Genomic DNA, 7598 nt, shown 5'->3' with positions numbered 1-7598 from the left:
CTCGGTTATGCTTTCCTACATAGAAAAAGCTAGTTTTAGAGATAGGAATGTTAGCACATAAACTGAAGGAAAGGAGATAGCTGCAAAATCTCTGCACACCATCCTTAGTTCTCAGAAGCAAATAATGTGTACCATGCCATTTAAGGGAGGTTTAAAGAGTTAGCTGCTATACCCCGGTTATGCTTTCCTATAGGGTAAAGGCTAGTATTAGAGATAGCCATATTATCACAAAAAGTGAAGGAAAGGAGATAGCTGCAAAATCTCTGCCAACAATGCTTAGTTCTCAGAAGTAAGTCATATGTGCCATGTTGTTTCATTTAGGTTTAAAGAGGTAGCTGTTATACCCTCAGTTATGGATTCCCATAAATAAACCCTAGTTTCAGAGATAGGAATGTTAGCACAAAAACTGAAGGAAAGGAGATAGCGGCAAAATCTCTGCACACAATGCTTAGTTCTCAGAAGTAAATCATATGTACCATGCTTTTTCATGTAGGTTTAAAGAGTTAGCTGCTGTACTGCCGTTTATGCTTTCCCATAGTGTAAATGCGAGTTTTAGAGATAGGCATATTTACACAAAAACTGAAGGATAGGGGATAGCCACAAAATCTCTGCACACATTGCTTAGTTCTCAGAAATAAATAATAAGTACCATCTTCTTTCATTTAAGTTTAAAGAGTTAGCTGCTAAACACTCGGTTATGCTTTCCTATACTGTAAAGGCTAGTTTTAGACATAGGAATGTTAGCACAAGAACTGAAGGAGAGGAGATAGCTGCAAAATCTCTCCACACAATGCTTAGTTCTCAGAAGTAAATCATATGTGCCTTGTTGTTTCATTTTGGTTTAAAGAGTTACCTGCTATAACCTCGGTTATGCATTCATATATAGAAAATGCTAGTTTTAGAGATAGGAGTGTGAGCACAAAAACTGAAGGAAAGGAGATAGCTGCAAAATCCTTGCACACCAACCTTAGTTGTCAGAAGCAAATCATATGTACCATACTTTTTAAGGTAGGTTTAAAGAGTTAGCTACTATACCCCGGTTATGATTTCCCATAGTTTAAATGCTAGTTTTAGAGATAGCCATATTATCACAAAAAGTGAAGGAAAGGAGATAGCCCAAAATCTCTGCACACAATGCTCAGTTCTCAGAAGTAAATCATATGGGCCATGTACTTTCATTTAGGTTTAAAGAGGTAGCTGTTATACCCTCGGTTATGGATTCCCATATAATAAACCTAATTGCAGAGATAGGAATGTTAGCACAACAACTTAAGGAGAGGAGATAGCTGCAAAATCTCTGCACACAATGCTTAGTTCTCAGAAGGAAATCATATGTATCATGCTTTTTAACGTAGGTTTAAAGAGTTAGCTGCTGTCCCCCCGGTTATGCTTTCCCATAGTGTAAATGCTAGTTTTTGAGATAGGCATATTAGCACAAAAACTGAAGGATAGGGGATAGCCACAAAATCTCTGCACACAATGCTTAGTTCTCAGAAGTAAATCATATGTGCCATGTTGTTTCATTTAGTTTTAAAGACTTAGCTTCTATACCCTCGCTTATGCTTTCCTATATAGTAAATGCTGGTTTTAGAGATAGGAATGTTAGCACAAAAACTGAAAGAAAGGAGATAGCTGCAAAATCTCTGCACACCGTGCTTAGTTCTCAGAAGTAAATCATATGTGCCATGTTGTTTCAATTAGGATTAAAGAGGTAGCTGTTATACCCTCGGTTATGGATTCCCATAAATAAACGCTAGTTTCAGAGATAGGAATGTTAGCACAAATACTGAACGAGAGGAGATTGCTGCAAAATCTCTGCACACAATGCTTAGTTCTCAGAAGTAAATCATATGTGCCATGTTGTTTCATTTAGGTTTGAAAAGGTTGCTGTTATTCCCTCCGTTATGGATTCCCATATAATAAACCCTAGTTTCAGAGATAGGAATGTTAGCACAAACACTGAAGGAGAGGGGATAGCTGCAAATTCTCTGCACAAAATGCTTAGTTCTCAGAAGTAAATCATATGTGCCATGTTGTTTCCTTTAGGTTTAAAGAGTTAGCTCCTATAACCCGGGTTATGCTTTCCTGTTCTCTAAAGGCTAGTTTTAGAGATATGCATATTAGCACTAAAACTGAAGGAAAGGAGATAGCTGCAAAATCTCTGCACACAAAGCTTAGTTCTCAGAAGAAAATCATATGTGCAGTGTTGGTTATTTAGTTTTAAAGAGTTAGCTGCTATACCCTCGCTTATGCTTTCCTATAAAGTAAAGGCTAGTTTTAGAGATAGGAATGTTAGCGCAAAAACTGAAGGAAAGGAGATAGCTGCAAACTCTCTGCACTCAATGCTTAGTTCTCAGAAGTAAATCATAAGTGCCATGTCGTTTCATTTAGGTTTAAAGAGTTAGCTTCTATACCCCGGGTCATGCTTTCCTGTCCTGTAAATGCTAGTTTTAGAGATATGCATATTAGCACTATAACTGAAGTTAAGGAGATAGCTGCAAAATCTCTGCACACAATGCTTAGTTCTCAGAAGTAAGTCACATGTGCCATGTTGTTTCATTTAGGTTTAAAGAGGTAGCTCTTATACCCTCGGTTATGGATTCCCATAAATAAACGCTAGTTTCAGATATAGGAATGTTGGCACAAAAACTGAAGGAGAGGAGATAGCTGCAAAATCTCTCCACACAATGCTTAGTTCTCAGAAGTAAATCATATGTGCCTTGTTGTTTCATTTTGGTTTAAAGAGTTACCTGCTATAACCTCGGTTATGCATTCATATATAGAAAATGCTAGTTTTAGAGATAAGAGTGTGAGCACAAAAACTGAAGGAGAGGAGATAGCTGCAAAATCTTTGCACACCAACCTTAGTTGTCAGAAGCAAATCATATGTACCATACTTTTTAAGGTAGGTTTAAAGAGTTAGCTACTATACCCCGGTTATGATTTCCCATAGTTTAAATGCTAGTTTTAGAGATAGCCATATTATCACAAAAAGTGAAGGAAAGGAGATAGCTGCAAAATCTCTGCACGCATTGCTTACTTCCCTAAAGTAAAGCACATGTAACATCCTCTTTCAAGTAAGTTTAAAGAGTTAACTGCTCTACCCTCGGTTATGCTTTCCTATATAGTAAATACTAGTTTTAGAGATAGGAATATTAGCACAAAAACTGAAGGAAAGGAGATCGCTGCCAAATCTCTGCAAGCAATGCTTAGTACTCAGAAGTAAGTCATATGTGCTTTGTTGTTTCATTTAGGTTTAAAGAATTACCTGCTATACCCTCGGTTATGCTTTCCTACATAGAAAAAGCTAGTTTTAGAGATAGGAATGTTAGCACATAAACTGAAGGAAAGGAGATAGCTGCAAAATCTCTGCACACCATCCTTAGTTCTCAGAAGCAAATAATGTGTACCATGCCATTTAAGGGAGGTTTAAAGAGTTAGCTGCTATACCCCGGTTATGCTTTCCTATAGGGTAAAGGCTAGTATTAGAGATAGCCATATTATCACAAAAAGTGAAGGAAAGGAGATAGCTGCAAAATCTCTGCCAACAATGCTTAGTTCTCAGAAGTAAGTCATATGTGCCATGTTGTTTCATTTAGGTTTAAAGAGGTAGCTGTTATACCCTCAGTTATGGATTCCCATAAATAAACCCTAGTTTCAGAGATAGGAATGTTAGCACAAAAACTGAAGGAAAGGAGATAGCGGCAAAATCTCTGCACACAATGCTTAGTTCTCAGAAGTAAATCATATGTACCATGCTTTTTCATGTAGGTTTAAAGAGTTAGCTGCTGTACTGCCGTTTATGCTTTCCCATAGTGTAAATGCGAGTTTTAGAGATAGGCATATTTACACAAAAACTGAAGGATAGGGGATAGCCACAAAATCTCTGCACACATTGCTTAGTTCTCAGAAATAAATAATAAGTACCATCTTCTTTCATTTAAGTTTAAAGAGTTAGCTGCTAAACACTCGGTTATGCTTTCCTATACTGTAAAGGCTAGTTTTAGACATAGGAATGTTAGCACAAGAACTGAAGGAGAGGAGATAGCTGCAAAATCTCTCCACACAATGCTTAGTTCTCAGAAGTAAATCATATGTGCCTTGTTGTTTCATTTTGGTTTAAAGAGTTACCTGCTATAACCTCGGTTATGCATTCATATATAGAAAATGCTAGTTTTAGAGATAGGAGTGTGAGCACAAAAACTGAAGGAAAGGAGATAGCTGCAAAATCCTTGCACACCAACCTTAGTTGTCAGAAGCAAATCATATGTACCATACTTTTTAAGGTAGGTTTAAAGAGTTAGCTACTATACCCCGGTTATGATTTCCCATAGTTTAAATGCTAGTTTTAGAGATAGCCATATTATCACAAAAAGTGAAGGAAAGGAGATAGCCCAAAATCTCTGCACACAATGCTCAGTTCTCAGAAGTAAATCATATGGGCCATGTACTTTCATTTAGGTTTAAAGAGGTAGCTGTTATACCCTCGGTTATGGATTCCCATATAATAAACCTAATTGCAGAGATAGGAATGTTAGCACAACAACTTAAGGAGAGGAGATAGCTGCAAAATCTCTGCACACAATGCTTAGTTCTCAGAAGGAAATCATATGTATCATGCTTTTTAACGTAGGTTTAAAGAGTTAGCTGCTGTCCCCCCGGTTATGCTTTCCCATAGTGTAAATGCTAGTTTTTGAGATAGGCATATTAGCACAAAAACTGAAGGATAGGGGATAGCCACAAAATCTCTGCACACAATGCTTAGTTCTCAGAAGTAAATCATATGTGCCATGTTGTTTCATTTAGTTTTAAAGACTTAGCTTCTATACCCTCGCTTATGCTTTCCTATATAGTAAATGCTGGTTTTAGAGATAGGAATGTTAGCACAAAAACTGAAAGAAAGGAGATAGCTGCAAAATCTCTGCACACCGTGCTTAGTTCTCAGAAGTAAATCATATGTGCCATGTTGTTTCAATTAGGATTAAAGAGGTAGCTGTTATACCCTCGGTTATGGATTCCCATAAATAAACGCTAGTTTCAGAGATAGGAATGTTAGCACAAATACTGAACGAGAGGAGATTGCTGCAAAATCTCTGCACACACTGCTTAGTTCTCAGAAGTAAATCATATGTGCCATGTTGTTTCATTTAGGTTTGAAAAGGTTGCTGTTATTCCCTCCGTTATGGATTCCCATATAATAAACCCTAGTTTCAGAGATAGGAATGTTAGCACAAACACTGAAGGAGAGGGGATAGCTGCAAATTCTCTGCACAAAATGCTTAGTTCTCAGAAGTAAATCATATGTGCCATGTTGTTTCCTTTAGGTTTAAAGAGTTAGCTCCTATAACCCGGGTTATGCTTTCCTGTTCTCTAAAGGCTAGTTTTAGAGATATGCATATTAGCACTAAAACTGAAGGAAAGGAGATAGCTGCAAAATCTCTGCACACAAAGCTTAGTTCTCAGAAGAAAATCATATGTGCAGTGTTGGTTATTTAGTTTTAAAGCGTTAGCTGCTATACCCTCGCTTATGCTTTCCTATAAAGTAAAGGCTAGTTTTAGAGATAGGAATGTTAGCGCAAAAACTGAAGGAAAGGAGATAGCTGCAAACTCTCTGCACTCAATGCTTAGTTCTCAGAAGTAAATCATAAGTGCCATGTCGTTTCATTTAGGTTTAAAGAGTTAGCTTCTATACCCCGGGTCATGCTTTCCTGTCCTGTAAATGCTAGTTTTAGAGATATGCATATTAGCACTATAACTGAAGTTAAGGAGATAGCTGCAAAATCTCTGCACACAATGCTTAGTTCTCAGAAGTAAGTCACATGTGCCATGTTGTTTCATTTATGTTTAAAGAGGTAGCTCTTATACCTTCGGTTATGGATTCCCATAAATAAACGCTAGTTTCAGATATAGGAATGTTGGCACAAAAACTGAAGGAGAGGAGATAGCTGCAAAATCTCTCCACACAATGCTTAGTTCTCAGAAGTAAATCATATGTGCCTTGTTGTTTCATTTTGGTTTAAAGAGTTACCTGCTATAACCTCGGTTATGCATTCATATATAGAAAATGCTAGTTTTAGAGATAAGAGTGTGAGCACAAAAACTGAAGGAGAGGAGATAGCTGCAAAATCTTTGCACACCAACCTTAGTTGTCAGAAGCAAATCATATGTACCATACTTTTTAAGGTAGGTTTAAAGAGTTAGCTACTATACCCCGGTTATGATTTCCCATAGTTTAAATGCTAGTTTTAGAGATAGCCATATTATCACAAAAAGTGAAGGAAAGGAGATAGCTGCAAAATCTCTGCACGCATTGCTTACTTCCCTAAAGTAAAGCACATGTAACATCCTCTTTCAAGTAAGTTTAAAGAGTTAACTGCTCTACCCTCGGTTATGCTTTCCTATATAGTAAATACTAGTTTTAGAGATAGGAATATTAGCACAAAAACTGAAGGAAAGGAGATCGCTGCCAAATCTCTGCAAGCAATGCTTAGTACTCAGAAGTAAGTCATATGTGCTTTGTTGTTTCATTTAGGTTTAAAGAATTACCTGCTATACCCTCGGTTATGCTTTCCTACATAGAAAAAGCTAGTTTTAGAGATAGGAATGTTAGCACATAAACTGAAGGAAAGGAGATAGCTGCAAAATCTCTGCACACCATCCTTAGTTCTCAGAAGCAAATAATGTGTACCATGCCATTTAAGGGAGGTTTAAAGAGTTAGCTGCTATACCCCGGTTATGCTTTCCTATAGGGTAAAGGCTAGTATTAGAGATAGCCATATTATCACAAAAAGTGAAGGAAAGGAGATAGCTGCAAAATCTCTGCCAACAATGCTTAGTTCTCAGAAGTAAGTCATATGTGCCATGTTGTTTCATTTAGGTTTAAAGAGGTAGCTGTTATACCCTCAGTTATGGATTCCCATAAATAAACCCTAGTTTCAGAGATAGGAATGTTAGCACAAAAACTGAAGGAAAGGAGATAGCGGCAAAATCTCTGCACACAATGCTTAGTTCTCAGAAGTAAATCATATGTACCATGCTTTTTCATGTAGGTTTAAAGAGTTAGCTGCTGTACTGCCGTTTATGCTTTCCCATAGTGTAAATGCGAGTTTTAGAGATAGGCATATTTACACAAAAACTGAAGGATAGGGGATAGCCACAAAATCTCTGCACACATTGCTTAGTTCTCAGAAATAAATAATAAGTACCATCTTCTTTCATTTAAGTTTAAAGAGTTAGCTGCTAAACACTCGGTTATGCTTTCCTATACTGTAAAGGCTAGTTTTAGACATAGGAATGTTAGCACAAGAACTGAAGGAGAGGAGATAGCTGCAAAATCTCTCCACACAATGCTTAGTTCTCAGAAGTAAATCATATGTGCCTTGTTGTTTCATTTTGGTTTAAAGAGTTACCTGCTATAACCTCGGTTATGCATTCATATATAGAAAATGCTAGTTTTAGAGATAGGAGTGTGAGCACAAAAACTGAAGGAAAGGAGATAGCTGCAAAATCCTTGCACACCAACCTTAGTTGTCAGAAGCAAATCATATGTACCATACTTTTTAAGGTAGGTTTAAAGAGTTAGCTACTATACCCCGGTT

The sequence above is a fragment of the Dasypus novemcinctus genome, unplaced genomic scaffold (genome assembly GCF_030445035.2).
Source record: "Dasypus novemcinctus isolate mDasNov1 unplaced genomic scaffold, mDasNov1.1.hap2 scaffold_119, whole genome shotgun sequence".
NCBI lineage: Eukaryota > Metazoa > Chordata > Mammalia > Cingulata > Dasypodidae > Dasypus > Dasypus novemcinctus.
Note: the sequence above shows the minus strand (reverse complement) of the source record.